General features: G+C 47.2%; 3 pseudogenes; all 3 read left to right on the forward strand.

The window, feature by feature from the left end:
- Nucleotides 1-18,291: 18,291 nt before the first annotated feature.
- LOC143959013 (5S ribosomal RNA) lies at nt 18,292-18,410 on the forward strand (annotated as a pseudogene).
- A 287-nt stretch (nt 18,411-18,697) lies between these two features.
- LOC143958960 (5S ribosomal RNA) lies at nt 18,698-18,816 on the forward strand (annotated as a pseudogene).
- A 775-nt stretch (nt 18,817-19,591) lies between these two features.
- Nucleotides 19,592-19,710, forward strand: LOC143959058 (5S ribosomal RNA; annotated as a pseudogene).
- The last annotated feature ends 849 nt before the right edge of the window (nt 19,711-20,559 follow it).

Here is a 20,559-nt window from a genome sequence, read left to right on the forward strand (position 1 = left end):
TGCTCCGGCCAAAATTACACTTTTTAAATAAAAATAACCCTATAATACACAAGCTTAATAATGTATTCAGTAAAGTTGGTCTGTAAACTAAGGTCCGTTTTGTTAGGTTAATACAGCATTTTGAAAGTTTATAAACTAGCAGCAGACTGTGGCCATCTTTAGTGTGGGCATCTGAAGCCAGACTGTATTTCTTCTTGGATTTCAGCCTTGCAGATCTCGCACATGCTCAATGCTGCACAAGCGGTGTAATAAGTTTCAGGTCAGGTTTCCATGGCAACGGCAGTGTTAGAGGAAGTTGCCACCCATATCTATGCAAACCCCTCCTCCCTCCAGGAACCAGTAAATATACTGCATGTACAAGGAATATTATTCAAGAAACACACACTATATATACATCGTGTTCTGTACATATATACACACACATATCTACACTCAGTTGATACATTTTTCTGTACAGCTTTTCATTTAAAAAGAAAAAAAAATAATTAAAAAAATAATAATCTCAGAAACACAATTCATTTATGCATCTAGACGTATTGAAGACGACTTTATGAAGTTCAAACTGTGCATATTAATTTTGAAAAATGGTGCTTGTGTTTTGGTGTTAGGCCCCTTTCACACGGGATGGATCAGTAATGATCCGCCCCGTGATGATCCGCTTGCTCTGCGGGGATCGCTCTGTTGTCCCCGCTGAGCCGGAGGATAACAGGGCGGTCCCAGCACACTGTGCAGGGACCGCCCTGTCAGCTCTCCGCTCTCCTCTACGGGGGATCGGATGAGAACGGACCGTCTGTCCGTGTTCATCCGATCCGCTCTGCAGACGGATAGAAAAATAGGATTTTCCTCCGTCTGCAGAATCGGACAATTGCGGAGGCGGACGATATCGGGTGTTTGCGGATGTTCATCCGCCGACACCCGCTATCCCATAGGAATGCATGTATGTCCGTACTTCATCCGTAAACGGATGGATGAAATACGCACATAATGTCCGCATGTGTGAATGGGGCCTTAGATGGGATGGTGGGAGTATTTAAAAAAAAAAACTGCTTATTTACAACTATTTGCACAAACAACTTTCTCTATGTTACATAGATAATCGGGTTAAAAATAAGAAAATATTCCCCCAGCACATCGATCCCCCTCCCCGTAAAATCGCATCGCCCCAGCACATTGCATCACAACGCCCCCAGCACATCGAATCGCATCTCCCCCAACACTTCTCATCGCATCGCCCAAAGCACATTGCATCACCCCGACACATCAAATCGGATCAGAACATCGAAACGCGTCGCCCCCAACAGATCGCATCCAATCGCATCACCCAAGCACATCGCATTGAATCGCCCCAGCACATTGAATCGCATCTCCCCCAGAACATCGAATCGCATCACCCCCAGCACATTGCATCACCCCCAACACTTCAAATTGCATCAGCACATCGAATCGCATCGCCCCAGCACATCTCATCACCCCAGCAAATCGAATCGCATCACCCCCATCACATTGCATCTCCCCCAGCACATTGCATCACCCCCAGCGCATCGAAATGCCCAAAGCACATTGCATCACCTACAACACATCGAATCGCATCAGCACATCGAATCGCTTCGCCCCACCATATCGCATAGAAATGCATAGCCCAAGCACATCGCATCGCCTCAGCACATCGAATCGCATCTCCCCAGAACATCGAATCGCATCTCCCCCAGCACATCGAATCGCCCCCAGCACATCGCATCGCCCAAAGCACATTGCATCACCCCAACACATCAAATCGCATCAGAACATCGAATCGCGCCGCCCCCAACACATCGTATCAAATCACATCACCCAAGCACATCGCATTGAATCGCCCCAGCACATCAAATTGCATCTCCCCAGAACATCGAATCACATCACCCCAGCACATTGTATCACCCCCAACACTTCGAATTGCGTCATCACATCGAATTGCATTGCCCCAGCAAATCGAAACGCATCTCCCCCAGCACATTGCATCTCCCAGCACATCGAATCGCCCCAGCACATCGAATCGCCCAAAGCACATTGCATTACCCCCAAAACATCGAATCACATCAGCACATCAAATCGGTTGGCCCCACCACATAGCATCAAAACGCATTGCCCAAGCACATCGCATCGCCCCAGCACATCAAATCGCATCACCCATCGCATCGAATCGCATCACCCAAGCACATCGCATTGAATCGCCCCAGCACATCGAATCGCATCTCCCCCAAAACATCGAATCGCATCACCCCAGCACATTGCATCACCCCCAACACTTCGAATTGCATCAGCACATCGAATCGCATAGCCCCAGCACATCTCATCGCCCCCAGCACATCACATCTCCCCAGCAAATCGAATCGCATCTCCCCCAGCACATTGCATCTTTCCCAGCACATCGAATCGCCCCAGCACATCAATTCGCCCAAAGCACATTGCATCACCCCCAACACATCGAATCACATCAGCACATCGAATTGCCTTGCCACACCACATCGCATTGAAACGCATCACCCCAGCACATCGCATCGCCCCAGCACATCGAATCGCATCTCCCCAGAACTTCGAAACGCATAACCCCCAGCACATCGCATCTCCCCAAAACACATTGCATCACCCGCAACACATCAAAACGCATCGCCCCCACAGCACATCACATTGAATCACATCGCCCCAGCACATCGCATCGCCCCCAGCATATCACATCACATTGCCCCCAGCACATAGAATTGCATCTCCCCAGCACATAGAATCACATCTCCCCCAGCAAATCGAATCGCAACTCCCCCAGCACATTGAATCACCCCCAGCACAACGCATCGCCCAAAGCACATTGCATCGCCCAAAGCACATTGCATCACCCCCAACACATCGAATCGCATCAGCACATCGAATCGCTTCACCCCAACACCTCGAATCCCATCGCCCAAACGCAGAACATCGAATCGCCCCCAGCACATCACATCGAATCGCATCACCCCAGCACATCGCATCGCCCCCAGCACATGTCATCACATCGAATTGCATCTCCCCCCAGCACATCGAATCGCATCTCCCCAGCACATCGAATCACCCCCAGCGCATCGCATCTCCCAAAGTACATTGCATCACCCGCAACACATCGAATCGCATCGCCCCCAGCACATCAAATCGAATCGCATCGCCCCAGCACATCACATTGCTCCCAGCACATAGAATCGCATCTCCCCCAGCACATCGAATCGCTTCACCCCCAGCACATCGAATTGCATCTCCCCCAGCACATCGAATCACATCTCCCCAGCACATCGAATCACCCCCAGCACATCGCAACGCCCATAGCACATTGCATCACCCCCAACACATCGAATTGCATCAGCACATCGAATCGCTTCACCCCAACACCTAGAATCCCATCGCCCAATCGCATCACATATCCCCAGAACATCGAATCGCCCCCAGCACATCACATCGCATCGCCCCCAGCACATCGCAGCACATCGCATCACATCGAATCGCATCAGCACATCGAATCGCTTCGCCCCAACACATTGAATCCCATCGCCCAATCACATCTCCCCAGAACATCGAATCGCCCCAAAGCCCATTGCATCACCCACAACACCTTACATCAGAGTCCCACTTTATAGCAGAGTATCGCCCCCTTGCATCAGAGTGTGGCAGAGTGCCCCCTTCCACATACACTATATTGTCAAAAGTATTGGGACACCTGCCTTTACACACGAACACACATAAACTTTAATGGAATATCAGTCTTCATCCATAGGGTTCAATATTTAGTTGCCACACTCTTTGCAGTTATAACAGCTTCAACTATTCTGGGAAGGCTGTCTACAAGGTTTAGGAGTGTGTCTATGGGAATATTTGACCATTCTTCCAATAGTACATTTGTGAGGTCAGGCACTGATGTTGGACGAGAAAGGCCCATCTCGCAGCCTTCACTCTATTTCACCCCAAAGGTGTTCTATTGGGTTGAGGTCAGGACTCTGCATTCCAGTCACGTTCCTCCACGCAACGCATCGAAACGCATCACCCAAGCACATCGCATCGCCCCAGCACATCGAATCGCATCTCCCCAGAACATCGAATCGCATAACCCCCAGCACATTGCATCACCCCAGCACATTGCATCACCCCAGCACATCGAATCGCCCCAGCACATCACATTGGCCCCAGCACATCGAATCGCATCTCCCCAGCACATCGCATCGCCCAAAGAACATTGCATCACCCCCAAAACATCGAATCGCATCAGCACATCGAATCCCATCGCCCAATCGCATCGCATCTCCCCAGAACATCAACTCTCCCCAAAGCACATCGCATCGCCCACAGCACATCACATTGAATCACATCGTCCCAGCACATCGCAGGGCCCCCAGCATATCACATCACATTGCCCCCAGCACATAGAATCGCATCTCCCCCAGCACATAGAATCGCATCTCCCCCAACACTTCTCATCGCATCGCCCAAAGCACATTGCATCACCCCCGACACATCAAATCACATCAGAACATCGAATCGCCTGAGATCACCTGGCAGTGCAAGGGAAATGGGACGTCCCTGTGGCGGGGGTAGTCTCCAACATCTTAGAGCTGCGAGCAGTGTACTTGGCTCTGCTGAGTCTAAAAGAACATCTACGGCAGAAACAAGTGCTATTGCGGCTAGACAACAGAGCAGCAGTTTCATATATATAACGGCAGGGGTGAACGCACAGCATCACATTATTAAAGGAAGTAGAGCCCATTATGTTATGGGCAGAAAGAAATTTGTTGGATTTAAAGGCAGTTTACCTTCCGGGCCGTTTGAATCAGCAGGCGGATCGCCTATCAAGTTGTTTTCCAGACAGCAACGAGTGGGCAGTGCACCCATCAGAGTTCAGTTGGATCATGAGTCTGCAGAAGCCACCAGAAATAGATCTCTTTGCTTCTCCAATGAATGCGAAGCTGCCGAGATTTCCATCCCGTCTGCCTCATCCCCGTGCAGAAGCAGTAGATGCCCTCTCGAGTCCGTGGCGATGCGAGACCGCGTATGCGTTTCCCCCCAGACCCTTGATCGCAAAGTTTTTAATCAGATTATCGATGGAGCCAGTCAGAGTGATCGCTATTCTGCCGTACTGGCCGAAGAGGCCGTGTTTCCCTTGGGCAGTGAACCTCAGCGTGTTGTATGACCGCGCAATTGTCATTCAACGTGCATCAGCGCTGAAAGCTTGAAAATTGGTCTGGGCAGGAGGGGGGTTTAAGTGCCTAGTAAGCAAGTGGTTAAAGTGGTGCTCCGGCCAAAATTACACTTTTTAAATAAAAATAACCCTATAATACACAAGCTTAATAATGTATTCAGTAAAGTTGGTCTGTAAACTAAGGTCCGTTTTGTTAGGTTAATACAGCATTTTGAAAGTTTATAAACTAGCAGCAGACTGTGGCCATCTTTAGTGTGGGCATCTGAAGCCAGACTGTATTTCTTCCTGGATTTCAGCCTTGCAGATCTCGCACATGCTCAATGCTGCACAAGCAGTGTAATAAGTTTCAGGTCAGGTTTCCATGGCAACGGCAGTGTTAGAGGAAGTTGCCACCCATATCTATGCAAACCCCTCCTCCCTCCAGGAACCAGTAAATATACTGCATGTACAAGGAATATTATTCAAGAAACACACACACACACTATATCTACACTCAGCTGATACTTTTTTCTGTACAGCTTTTCATTTAAAAAGAAAAAAATAATAATTAAAAAAATAATAATCTCAGCAACACAATTCATTTATGCATCTAGACGTATTGAAGACGACTTTATGAAGTTCAAACTGTGCATATTAATTTTGAAAAATTGTGCTTGTGTTTTGGTGTTAGGCCCCTTTCACACGGGATGGATCAGTAATGATCCGCCCCGTGATAATCCGCTTGCTCAGCGGGGATCGCTCTGTTGTCCCCGCTGAGCCGGAGGATAACAGGGCGGTCCCAGCACACTGTGCATGGACCGCCCTGTCAGCTCTCCGCTCTCCTCTATGGGGGATCGTCTGTCCGTGTTCATCCGATCCGCTCTGCAGACGGATTGAAAAATAGGATTTTCCTCCGTCTGCAGAATCCGACAATTGCGGAGGCGGACGATATCGGGTGTTTGCGGATGTTCATCCGCCGACACCCGCTATCCCATAGGAATGCATGTATGTCCGTACTTCATCCGCAAACGGATGGATGAAATACGCACATAATGTCCGCATGTGTGAATGGGGCCTTAGATGGGATGGTGGGAGTATTTAAAAAAACTGCTTATTTACAACTATTTGCACAAACAACTTTCTCTATGTTACATAGATAATCGGGTTAAAAATAAGAAAATATTCCCCCAGCACATCGCATCGCCCCCCTCCCGGTAAAATCGCATCCCCCCAGCACATTGCATCACAACGCCCCCAGCACATCGAATCGCATCTCCCCCAACACTTCTCATCGCATCGCCCAAAGCACATTGCATCACCCCCGACACATCAAATCACATCAGAACATCGAATCGCCTGAGATCACCTGGCAGTGCAAGGGAAATGGGACGTCCCTGTGGCGGGGGTAGTCTCCAACATCTTAGAGCTGCGAGCAGTGTACTTGGCTCTGCTGAGTCTAAAAGAACATCTACGGCAGAAACAAGTGCTATTGCGGCTAGACAACAGAGCAGCAGTTTCATATATATAACGGCAGGGGTGAACGCACAGCATCACATTATTAAAGGAAGTAGAGCCCATTATGTTATGGGCAGAAAGAAATTTGTTGGATTTAAAGGCAGTTTACCTTCCGGGCCGTTTGAATCAGCAGGCGGATCGCCTATCAAGTTGTTTTCCAGACAGCAACGAGTGGGCAGTGCACCCATCAGAGTTCAGTTGGATCATGAGTCTGCAGAAGCCACCAGAAATAGATCTCTTTGCTTCTCCAATGAATGCGAAGCTGCCGAGATTTCCATCCCGTCTGCCTCATCCCCGTGCAGAAGCAGTAGATGCCCTCTCGAGTCCGTGGCGATGCGAGACCGCGTATGCGTTTCCCCCCAGACCCTTGATCGCAAAGTTTTTAATCAGATTATCGATGGAGCCAGTCAGAGTGATCGCTATTCTGCCGTACTGGCCGAAGAGGCCGTGTTTCCCTTGGGCAGTGAACCTCAGCGTGTTGTATGACCGCGCAATTGTCATTCAACGTGCATCAGCGCTGAAAGCTTGAAAATTGGTCTGGGCAGGAGGGGGGTTTAAGTGCCTAGTAAGCAAGTGGTTAAAGTGGTGCTCCGGCCAAAATTACACTTTTTAAATAAAAATAACCCTATAATACACAAGCTTAATAATGTATTCAGTAAAGTTGGTCTGTAAACTAAGGTCCGTTTTGTTAGGTTAATACAGCATTTTGAAAGTTTATAAACTAGCAGCAGACTGTGGCCATCTTTAGTGTGGGCATCTGAAGCCAGACTGTATTTCTTCTTGGATTTCAGCCTTGCAGATCTCGCACATGCTCAATGCTGCACAAGCGGTGTAATAAGTTTCAGGTCAGGTTTCCATGGCAACGGCAGTGTTAGAGGAAGTTGCCACCCATATCTATGCAAACCCCTCCTCCCTCCAGGAACCAGTAAATATACTGCATGTACAAGGAATATTATTCAAGAAACACACACTATATATACATCGTGTTCTGTACATATATACACACACATATCTACACTCAGTTGATACATTTTTCTGTACAGCTTTTCATTTAAAAAGAAAAAAAAATAATTAAAAAAATAATAATCTCAGAAACACAATTCATTTATGCATCTAGACGTATTGAAGACGACTTTATGAAGTTCAAACTGTGCATATTAATTTTGAAAAATGGTGCTTGTGTTTTGGTGTTAGGCCCCTTTCACACGGGATGGATCAGTAATGATCCGCCCCGTGATGATCCGCTTGCTCTGCGGGGATCGCTCTGTTGTCCCCGCTGAGCCGGAGGATAACAGGGCGGTCCCAGCACACTGTGCAGGGACCGCCCTGTCAGCTCTCCGCTCTCCTCTACGGGGGATCGGATGAGAACGGACCGTCTGTCCGTGTTCATCCGATCCGCTCTGCAGACGGATAGAAAAATAGGATTTTCCTCCGTCTGCAGAATCGGACAATTGCGGAGGCGGACGATATCGGGTGTTTGCGGATGTTCATCCGCCGACACCCGCTATCCCATAGGAATGCATGTATGTCCGTACTTCATCCGTAAACGGATGGATGAAATACGCACATAATGTCCGCATGTGTGAATGGGGCCTTAGATGGGATGGTGGGAGTATTTAAAAAAAAAAACTGCTTATTTACAACTATTTGCACAAACAACTTTCTCTATGTTACATAGATAATCGGGTTAAAAATAAGAAAATATTCCCCCAGCACATCGATCCCCCTCCCCGTAAAATCGCATCGCCCCAGCACATTGCATCACAACGCCCCCAGCACATCGAATCGCATCTCCCCCAACACTTCTCATCGCATCGCCCAAAGCACATTGCATCACCCCCGACACATCAAATCGGATCAGAACATCGAAACGCGTCGCCCCCAACAGATCGCATCCAATCGCATCACCCAAGCACATCGCATTGAATCGCCCCAGCACATTGAATCGCATCTCCCCCAGAACATCGAATCGCATCACCCCCAGCACATTGCATCACCCCCAACACTTCGAATTGCATCAGCACATCGAATCGCATCGCCCCAGCACATCTCATCACCCCAGCAAATCGAATCGCATCACCCCCATCACATTGCATCTCCCCCAGCACATTGCATCACCCCCAACGCATCGAAATGCCCAAAGCACATTGCATCACCTACAACACATCGAATCGCATCAGCACATCGAATCGCTTCGCCCCACCATATCGCATAGAAATGCATAGCCCAAGCACATCGCATCGCCTCAGCACATCGAATCGCATCTCCCCAGAACATCGAATCGCATCTCCCCCAGCACATCGAATCGCCCCCAGCACATCGCATCGCCCAAAGCACATTGCATCACCCCAACACATCAAATCGCATCAGAACATCGAATCGCGCCGCCCCCAACACATCGTATCAAATCACATCACCCAAGCACATCGCATTGAATCGCCCCAGCACATCAAATTGCATCTCCCCAGAACATCGAATCACATCACCCCAGCACATTGTATCACCCCCAACACTTCGAATTGCATCATCACATCGAATTGCATTGCCCCAGCAAATCGAAACGCATCTCCCCCAGCACATTGCATCTCCCAGCACATCGAATCGCCCCAGCACATCGAATCGCCCAAAGCACATTGCATTACCCCCAAAACATCGAATCACATCAGCACATCAAATCGGTTGGCCCCACCACATAGCATCAAAACGCATTGCCCAAGCACATCGCATCGCCCCAGCACATCAAATCGCATCACCCATCGCATCGAATCGCATCACCCAAGCACATCGCATTGAATCGCCCCAGCACATCGAATCGCATCTCCCCCAAAACATCGAATCGCATCACCCCAGCACATTGCATCACCCCCAACACTTCGAATTGCATCAGCACATCGAATCGCATAGCCCCAGCACATCTCATCGCCCCCAGCACATCACATCTCCCCAGCAAATCGAATCGCATCTCCCCCAGCACATTGCATCTTTCCCAGCACATCGAATCGCCCCAGCACATCAATTCGCCCAAAGCACATTGCATCACCCCCAACACATCGAATCACATCAGCACATCGAATTGCCTTGCCACACCACATCGCATTGAAACGCATCACCCCAGCACATCGCATCGCCCCAGCACATCGAATCGCATCTCCCCAGAACTTCGAAACGCATAACCCCCAGCACATCGCATCTCCCCAAAACACATTGCATCACCCGCAACACATCAAAACGCATCGCCCCCACAGCACATCACATTGAATCACATCGCCCCAGCACATCGCATCGCCCCCAGCATATCACATCACATTGCCCCCAGCACATAGAATTGCATCTCCCCAGCACATAGAATCACATCTCCCCCAGCAAATCGAATCGCAACTCCCCCAGCACATTGAATCACCCCCAGCACAACGCATCGCCCAAAGCACATTGCATCGCCCAAAGCACATTGCATCACCCCCAACACATCGAATCGCATCAGCACATCGAATCGCTTCACCCCAACACCTCGAATCCCATCGCCCAAACGCAGAACATCGAATCGCCCCCAGCACATCACATCGAATCGCATCACCCCAGCACATCGCATCGCCCCCAGCACATGTCATCACATCGAATTGCATCTCCCCCCAGCACATCGAATCGCATCTCCCCAGCACATCGAATCACCCCCAGCGCATCGCATCTCCCAAAGTACATTGCATCACCCGCAACACATCGAATCGCATCGCCCCCAGCACATCAAATCGAATCGCATCGCCCCAGCACATCACATTGCTCCCAGCACATAGAATCGCATCTCCCCCAGCACATCGAATCGCTTCACCCCCAGCACATCGAATTGCATCTCCCCCAGCACATCGAATCACATCTCCCCAGCACATCGAATCACCCCCAGCACATCGCAACGCCCATAGCACATTGCATCACCCCCAACACATCGAATTGCATCAGCACATCGAATCGCTTCACCCCAACACCTAGAATCCCATCGCCCAATCGCATCACATATCCCCAGAACATCGAATCGCCCCCAGCACATCACATCGCATCGCCCCCAGCACATCGCAGCACATCGCATCACATCGAATCGCATCAGCACATCGAATCGCTTCGCCCCAACACATTGAATCCCATCGCCCAATCACATCTCCCCAGAACATCGAATCGCCCCAAAGCCCATTGCATCACCCACAACACCTTACATCAGAGTCCCACTTTATAGCAGAGTATCGCCCCCTTGCATCAGAGTGTGGCAGAGTGCCCCCTTCCACATACACTATATTGTCAAAAGTATTGGGACACCTGCCTTTACACACGAACACACATAAACTTTAATGGAATATCAGTCTTCATCCATAGGGTTCAATATTTAGTTGCCACACTCTTTGCAGTTATAACAGCTTCAACTATTCTGGGAAGGCTGTCTACAAGGTTTAGGAGTGTGTCTATGGGAATATTTGACCATTCTTCCAATAGTACATTTGTGAGGTCAGGCACTGATGTTGGACGAGAAAGGCCCATCTCGCAGCCTTCACTCTATTTCACCCCAAAGGTGTTCTATTGGGTTGAGGTCAGGACTCTGCATTCCAGTCACGTTCCTCCACGCAACGCATCGAAACGCATCACCCAAGCACATCGCATCGCCCCAGCACATCGAATCGCATCTCCCCAGAACATCGAATCGCATAACCCCCAGCACATTGCATCACCCCAGCACATTGCATCACCCCAGCACATCGAATCGCCCCAGCACATCACATTGGCCCCAGCACATCGAATCGCATCTCCCCAGCACATCGCATCACCCAAAGAACATTGCATCACCCCCAAAACATCGAATCGCATCAGCACATCGAATCCCATCGCCCAATCGCATCGCATCTCCCCAGAACATCAACTCTCCCCAAAGCACATCGCATCGCCCACAGCACATCACATTGAATCACATCGTCCCAGCACATCGCAGGGCCCCCAGCATATCACATCACATTGCCCCCAGCACATAGAATCGCATCTCCCCCAGCACATAGAATCGCATCTCCCCCGGCACATCGAATCGCAACTCCCCCAGCACATTAAATCACCCCCAGCACAACGCATTGCCCAAAGCACATTGCATCGCCCAAAGCACATTGCATCACCCCCAACACATCGAATCGTATCAGCACATCGAATCGCTTCACCCCAACACCTCGAATCCCTTCGCCCAATCGCATCACATCTCCCCAGAACATAGAATCTCCCCCAGCACATCACATCGAATCGCATCACCCCAGCACATCGCATCGCCCCCCAGCACATGGCATCACATCGAATTGCATCTCCCCCAGCATATCGAATCGCATCTCCCCCAGCATATCGAATCGCATCTCCCCCAGCACATCGAATCACATCTCCCCAGCACATCGAATCACCCCCAGCGCATCGCATCTCCCAAAGTACATTGCATCACCCGCAACACATCGAATCACATCGCCCCAGCACATTGCATCACTTTGCTCCCAGGACATAGAATCGCATCTCCCCATCGCAACTCCCAAAGCACATCGCATCTCCCAAAGCACATTGCATCACCCCAGCATATCGAATCGCATCAGCACATCGAATGGCATCGGCACATCGAATCGCTTCCGGGAGGCGATGATGTATTACCAGTCCCCATGATGTGACAGTCCAGTCACGTCCAATACGAACGCAACTACCTATCATCCGATAGTAAGGTAAAATGTTGAACATAATCTCTTTTAACACTTACGGCTTAAATCACCCTGTGGAAAGAACTGCTCTATGGAAGGAAGCTCTGAAACTGCAGGCTGATATTTTATGCATCCAGGAGTCCCATCTGCTACCATCTGATCAGTTTCGATTAAAACATCCCAGATATCCCCAAATCTTTTTTGCTTCTGCTGCACAAAAAACCAGAGGAGTTGCCATCGCCATTAGAGATACTGTTTCTTTTAAAGAACTGGAGACAATCCCGGATAAGGAAGGGAGGTAGGGAGGTATTTGGTAGGAAGGTAGGAAGGGAGGTATTTGATCTTAATAGGAGATATAAATAACAAAACCTACACGATCGTTTGTCTCTATGCTCCAAACTCCCACCAGATGTGTTTCCTAAAATGGCTATTAAAGAGCATATCCACTGTTAAGAAAGGGCCCTTGGTGGTTTTTGGAGATTTCAATCTTACCGCAGACTATGCAATCGACACTACCACTAAGTCCAGACGCCCTTTGTCTTCCCTACAAACGCTCTTTCATTCGGAAGAGCTCTACGACGCCTGGAGGTGTCAGCACCCAGGAGAAAGGGACTTTTCATTCCACATAATGCCAGACATAATTCCTACTCTCGTATTGACATGATTTTAGTAGATAGAGTTTTATTGCAACAGCTGTCCTCCTCCACCATCCACGACATCTCATGGTCTGACCATGCTACAGTGTCAGTCGCGGTGGCGGAGGGGGAACGCTTATTTGGGAGATTTTGTGTGGAGGGCCAATTCTAATCTGCTCAGTGTACCCGAACATGCGACCTTCATATCAAACAAATTAAAGGAATATTTTGAAATTAATTCATCCTCAGTCTCTGACCCGTCAGTTCTGTGGTGTGCCCATAAGGCATACATAAGGGGCATAATGATACAACTAAATTCGAGAATTAATAAACAAAAAAATAAACAACTAGATCTCCTATTACAAGAGATTAAATCACTTGAAATCCAGAATAAGGTCGCACCCATGGTTTCTCTGGCAGATAAATTGACCAAACTTCGTTGTGATCTTAGATGTATGCTTTTAGAACGCTATGATAAATATATCGCATCTATTAAGGTTTAATCATTATGCTCTGGGCAATAGAGCAAGTAAATTACTGGCCTATATTTTAAAAGAACACAGAGCCCGTACCAGAATCCCTTATATTAAATGCTCTGTGGGCAACGGCAGGATCATTGATCCTAAGGGTATTGCTGATGCCTTCGCTAATTATTATTCTACCCTGTACAACCTCCAGCAGGATGGAAACACCTATCAACCCTCAGAATCAGACATATAAGGTTTTTTGGAGGAGATAGCTCTCCCGGCCCTTTCCCGGGAACAACTACAATCTTTAAATGCACCAATCTCACCACTAGAAATACAGAAAGCAATCCACTCTCAACCGATTGGCAAATCCCCAGGCCCAGATGGGCTACCCAATGATTATTACAAAACATTTGCCTCCACTCTAGTGTCTCCTCTAAAAGATACATTTACTCATGCAATACAGACATTTTCGTTCCCCCCCTGAAATGCTTAAAGCATACATTGTCACTATACCCAAACCGGGGAAAAGCCCTGATGAACCCACCAATTTCCGTCCGATTTCTCTTTTAAATACAGATGTTAAATTATACGCTAAAATAATTGCCCAGAGACTAGCCCAGCTTATTCCTCTTTTAAAATTTAATCCTGACCAATCGGGTTTCACACCTGGTAGGCAGCCATCGGACGCAACTCGCAGGGTGGTGGATATCCTCCACTGTAAAAATTCCTGTCGGACGCCTTCTCTGCTCCTATCTTTGGATGTGGAGAAGGCGTTTGACAGGATACACTGGGAATACATGGTCCATACCCTTAAAAAGTTTGGCCTTGGGGGACCTATATTGTCAGCCATATTAGCCTTATACTCCTCACCTTCCGCACAAGTATACACATCCAATACACTATCGCGATCCTTTACAATCTCCAACGGGACTAGACAGGGGTGCCCCCTCTCCCCTTTTATTTCCAACCTTCTTATGGAGCCCCTAGCGGAAAAAATTAGATCCCACCCAAATATCACAGGTTTCTCTTTCCCCAATCATACTCATAAAATAAACGTATTTGCCGACGATGTTATTTTATTCCTAACCTCCCCGTCACATTCCTTAATCAATGCCCACATAGTCCTTAACGAATTTCGTAAAATCTCCTATTATAAAGTTAATTTCACCAAATCACTAACTCTCCCTATACATGTCCCACCTGCTCTTCAAAATCGACTACAACTCCAATTCCCCTACTCATGGACTGCAGAACAAATAACTTATCTTGGCTTCCAAATTACCAAAGACCCCTCTAAATTAGCAGATACTAACTATCATGCCCTTATAAAGAAATTAACCTTACAAACCGCTCGACTTGCCAAATCCGAATTAACATGGTCTGGACGCCTAGCGTCTTTTAAGATGTTACTTCTTCCCCAAATCTTATACATCTTCCGCACCCTCCCAATACCCCTCAAGACCACCCATTTAAAAGCACTAGATTCCATACTGACAAAATATATCTAACTAAAAAAAAAACTGAGATGTACCACAGTCATATTAGCTAAACAAAGAGGGGCAGGGGGTATGGGGTTCCCAGTCCTGCTGGACTACTACCGTGCATCTCTGCTCACTCAACTTAGAACATGGTTCCTATGTGGAGCGGACATTCCGTGGTGCAAACTAGAACAGACCCTAAGCCCCACCAGAGATCTTTCTCACCTTCTTTTACTTGATAGTTGGAGCCATGTTCCTTTACAAAACTTACCCATGACCCTCCGGGCCTCATGAAAAGCTTGGAGGGATCTATGTGGTGCCTTAACCCCGTCGGATAAACAAATAGAAATACCAATACCCCTGGTTACAATTGAAGGTGCTATTCCAAACAGACTTATTAATTGGACGTCCAGGGGGATTACCCAGTTAAGTGATATGTTCCATAACGACTTCCTAAAAACATTCCCACAGCGGCAAGAACAATACGGTCTTCCAAGTAATGAAACGTTACACATATGATCAGATCTCCCATCTCTTAAAACCGTTAGGGGTTCATCATTTATATATTCAAGAAGCTGCTTGGAAATTTTTCACAGTCTCTGCTGCTACCCCAAAAGGGATCTCCATTTTTTTACACGCTTTTTCAACGCAAAACCACCTTTATTAAATCAGTACCATTTCAGAAATGGGAGACAGAAATGCAGACCACATTCACATCTCAACAATGGAAAAAAGCCCTAAACACTGTGTATAAATCATCAAAGTGTGTGAATCACTGGGAATTGACTCACAAAATCACATTGAGATGGTACTTGACTCCATACCGTCTTCATACGTTTTTTCCAGGTCATTCCTCTTTATGCTGGAGGGGATGTGGAGAGGTGAGTAACGTTATGCACATCATGTGGACCTGTAAACATATAACTAGTTTTTGGAATGCTGTGTTTCGATTAATTTCCTCTATTACCGGGTTGATTACATATCCAAAGAACAGCTTGGCTCTATTTAATCTGGGAATTGAGGTATTTCCGCCAGATTTTCGCACGGTGGTTACACATATACTGATTGCGGCTAGATTACTTATTACTAGGAAGTGGAAAAGTGATGTTCCCAAAAACATTTCGGACATATATCCTATCATACAAACACACTACAAATGGGGAAGCCTTATGGGCTGTAAAATCAGGTTCCAAGAGACAGATTGATGGTAGGTGGAAATGCTGGCTGGAAAAATTTCCACAGTAGTCGTGAGATTATACTAGTAAATACTGAAGTTTGCCCAAAAGGGTGAGTCCATTACTTTCAAGAGATAAGGCAGGAAGTTATTTATGCTGTACCATAGCGGATATATACCTATAGGTCCATACTGGAGGTCCAAATTGGTAATATAATACTCTTCAGATTATATTTTGTTAGAGGATTTATTGCCAGACCACTTAAATCCCGGTCTTGGTTTTTCTCAGTTCTCTTTTTCTTTTTCTATGGTCTTCTTTTTCTTTCACCTTTTCTATATATCTGCTTTCCTAACTTAGAGGCGTATATATCCTTTTACGTGTAAAGGAAAGTCTGCAACTGTTAAGTACTACATTAATCACCTGTAAAAAATTTTAATCAATGCTGTTGACTATTGATCCAAATGTTCCATGTGTGATATATGTATACTGGCTCAAGATTTACTGCTGATTATTGATACTATCATGACATTATGGAATTTTATACACCTATAACGACCTCTTGTAACAAATATGTATGGAAATTTATACTTCTGTTATGTTCTGAAAATATTTCTAATAAAAACTAAACTGAAAAAAAAAAAGAGGGTTGAAGGTGCCCAAAGAGATTGCCTATGGCCACATCACCCTGAAAGCGCACCATGTCATCTGATCTCGGAGACTAAGCAGTGGCGGTCCTGGTTAGTACTTGGATGGGAGACCACCTGGGAATACCAGGTGCTCTAGGAATTTTTTTTTTTTTTTTGCCGTTGACTTGTTTTTACTTTGTTTTCCATGGTGGCAGTCTTGGCGTTTGTCAAGAGGGTTGAGGGTGCCCAAAGAGATTGTCTATGGACTCATCACCCTGAAAGCGTCTGATCTCAGAGGCTAAGCAGATTCAGGACTTGTTAGTACCTGGATGGCAGACCGCCTGGGAATACCAGGTGCCATATGCTTCTTTTTTTTTTTGGCATTAGTTTGTTTTTTTCCCTTGTTTACCAAGGTGACCATCTTGACGTTTTTCAAGAGAGTTCAGGGTGCCCAAAGCTATTGCCTAAGGCCACATCTCCCTTAAAGCAACCGATCTTGTCTGATCTCGGAGGCTTAGCAGGGTCAGGCCTGGTTAGAACCTGGGTGGGAGACCCCCAGGAATACCATGTGCAGTAGGTTTCTTTTTTTTTTTGGCGTTGACTTGTTTTTTTCCTTTGTTTCCCAAGGTGACCATCTTGGCGTTTGTCAAGAGGGTTGAGGGTGCAGAAAGAGATTTCTTACAGCCACATCACCCTGAAAGTGCTCGATCTTGTCTGATCTCGGAGGCTGAGCAGCGTCTGAAATGGTTAGTAACAAACGGGAGACCTCCTGGGAATACCCAGTGCCACGGGCTTCTTTTTGTTTTTTGTTTTTTTTTTGGCGTTGACTTGGCGTTGAGGTGACCATCTTGGCGCTTGTCAAGAGGGTTGAGGGTGCCCAAAGAGATTGCCTATGGCCACGACACCCTGAAATCAACCGATCTTGTTTGATCTCAGAGGCTAAGCAGGGTCGGGCCTGGTTAGATCTGGATAGGAGACCCCCAGGAATACCATGTGCCGTAGGTTTGGCATCAACTTGTTTTTTTCCCTGGTTTCCCAAGGTGACCACTGTAGCGTTTGTCAAGAGGGCTGAGGCTGTCCAAAAAGATTGCCTATGGGCACATGACCCTGAAAGAACCTGATCTCAAAGGCTAAGCAGGGTTGGGCCTGGTTAGTAGCTGGATGGGAGACTGCCTGGGAATACCCATTGCCACATGCTTCTTTTTTTTTTTCTTTTTTTTGGCGTTGACTTGTTATTTCCCTTGTTTCCCAAGGTGACCATCTTGGCATTTTGTCAAGAGGGTTGAGCATGCGCAAAGTGGTTGCCTAAGACCACATCACCCTGAAAGCGACAAATCTCGTCTTATCTCAGAGGCTAAGCAGCATCGGGCCTGATTTATACCTAGTTGGGAGACCGCCTGGGAATACCAGGTGCCGTAAATATTATTATTATTTTTTTTTGGTGTTGACTTGTTTTTTTCTCTCGTTTCCCAAGGTGACAATGTTGGTGTTTGTCAAGAGGGTTGAGGGTGCCCAAAGCAATTGCCTATGGGCACATCACCCTGAAAACACCCCATCTCATCCGATCTCGGAGGTTATGCAGGGTCGAGCCTGGTTAGTACCTGGATGGGAGACCGCCTGGGAATACCAGGTGCCGTAGGTTTATTTTTTTGGTGTTGACTTGTTTTTTTCCCTTGTTTCCCAAGGTGACAATCTTGGCATTTGTCAAGAGGGTTGAGGGTGCCCAAAGAGATTGTCTACGGGCACATCACCCTAAAAGCGCCCCATCTCACCGCATATCTGAGGAGAAGTAGGGGCGGGCCGGGTTAGTACGCAGATGGGAGAGCGCCTGGGAATACTAGGTGATGTAGGTTTCTTTTCTTTTTTTCTCTTTTTACCCATGGATACCATCTTGGCATTTGTCAAGAGGGTTGAAGTTGCACAAAGATTGCCTACGGCCACATCACCCTGAAAGCGCACCATCTCATCTGATCTCGGAGACTAAGCAGTGGTGGGCCTGGTTAGTACTTGGATGGGAGACCGCCTGGGAATATCAGGTGCTATAGGCTTCTTTTTTTTTTCTTTTTGGCATTGACTTGTTTTTTTCCCTTGTTTCTCAAGGTGACCAGCTTGGCGTTTGTCAAAAAGGGTTGAGGATACCCAAAGAGATTGCATACAGCCATATCACTGTGAAAGCGCCCAATCTCATCTGATCTCGGAGGCTAAGCATGGTCGAGCCTAGTGATCATCTTTGCGTTTGTCAAGAGGGATGAGGTTGCCTATAGAGATTGCCCATGGGTAGGGTCGGGCCTGGTAAGTACCTGGATGGGAGATCACCTAGGAATACAAGGTGCTGTAGGCTTCCTTTTTTTTTCATTTGGGCGTTGACTTGTTTTTTCCCTTGTTTCCCCAAAGTGCATTTTGGCATTTGTCAAGGGGGTTGACGGTGCCCAAAAAGATTGGCTACGGCCACATCACCTTGAAAGCGCCCCATCTTGTCTCACCTCAGAGGCTAAGCAGGGGCTGAGCCTGGTTAATACCTGGATGGCAGACCGCCTGGGAATACCAGGTGCCGTAGGCTTATTTTTTTTTGCGTTTACTTGTTTTTTTCCCTTGTTTCCCAAGGTGACTATATTGGCGTTTGTCAAGATGGTTGAGGGTGTCTGAAGAAATTGACTATGGCCACATCACCCTCAAAGTGACTAATCTCGGAGGCTAAGCATGGTCAGGCCTGGTTAGTACCCGGATGAGAGACTGCCTGGGAATACCAGGTGCCATAGGCTTCTCTTTTTTTTCTTTTTTTGGCTTTTTTTTTCAAGAGGGTTCAGGGTGCCCAAAGCGATTGCCCATGGCCACATCTCCCTGAAAGCAACTAATCTCATCTGATCTCGGATGCTTAGCAGGGTTGGGCCTGGTTAGAACCTGGATGGGAGACCCCCTAGGAATACCAAGTGCTGTAGGTTTCTTTTTTTTTTGTTGTTGACTTGTTTTTTTCCCTTGTTTCCTAAGGTGACCATCTTGGCGTTTGTCAAGAGGGTTGAGGGTGCCGAAAGACATTGCCTATGGGAACATGACCCTGAAAGCGCCTGATCTCGGAGGCTTAGCAGGGTCGGGCTTGGCTAGAACCTGGATGGGGAGACCCCCTGGGATTATCAAGTGCCGTAGGTTTCTTTTTTTTTTTTTCTTTGGCGACGATTAGTTTTTTTCACTTGTTTCCCAAGGTGACCATCTTGGAGTTTCTCAAGAGGGTTGAGGGTGCCGAAAGAGATTTAATACGGCCACATCACCCTGAAAGTGCCTGATCTTGTCTGATCTCGGAGGCTGAGCAGCGTCTGCCCTGGTTAGTAGACATGGACGCCGTCGATAAATTCATTTCGTTCTGTTCCATTTTGATTCGTAATAAAATTAATTCGTACTTCGTATTTCGTGCCCGAAATTCCGTTCTGTTTCGTACGAAATACGAATTGTCGTTAACGTGTACGAACGTTCTTTACGATAAATTTAAAGGCAAAAACATTGCTCATTATGCTTATTATGACTTGCAGAAGACTTCTGTGATAGAAGTCAATGTAAGTTGCCTGAAGACATCAGTGAAGGACGTTCATCCTCTCTGGGCAGGCTGCCAAGAAAAGAACAAAATGATACAATGTTTCTTCTTCAATGGGCTGAACTCCATGTGTAGAAGTTCTCAGTTTAACCATTTAAAGACTAAATCTTTTCTGACACTTGTTGCTTACAAGTAAAAATCCAGTAGGTCTTTCAAACGCAAGTTAGCCCTTTTTTTTTTCAGTCGACCTCTAGGGAGCAGTGAC

The sequence above is a fragment of the Lithobates pipiens genome, unplaced genomic scaffold (genome assembly GCF_037356315.1).
Source record: "Lithobates pipiens isolate NorthernLeopardFrog02 unplaced genomic scaffold, aLitPip1_a1.2 Scaffold_66, whole genome shotgun sequence".
NCBI classification, from domain to species: Eukaryota; Metazoa; Chordata; class Amphibia; order Anura; family Ranidae; genus Lithobates; species Lithobates pipiens.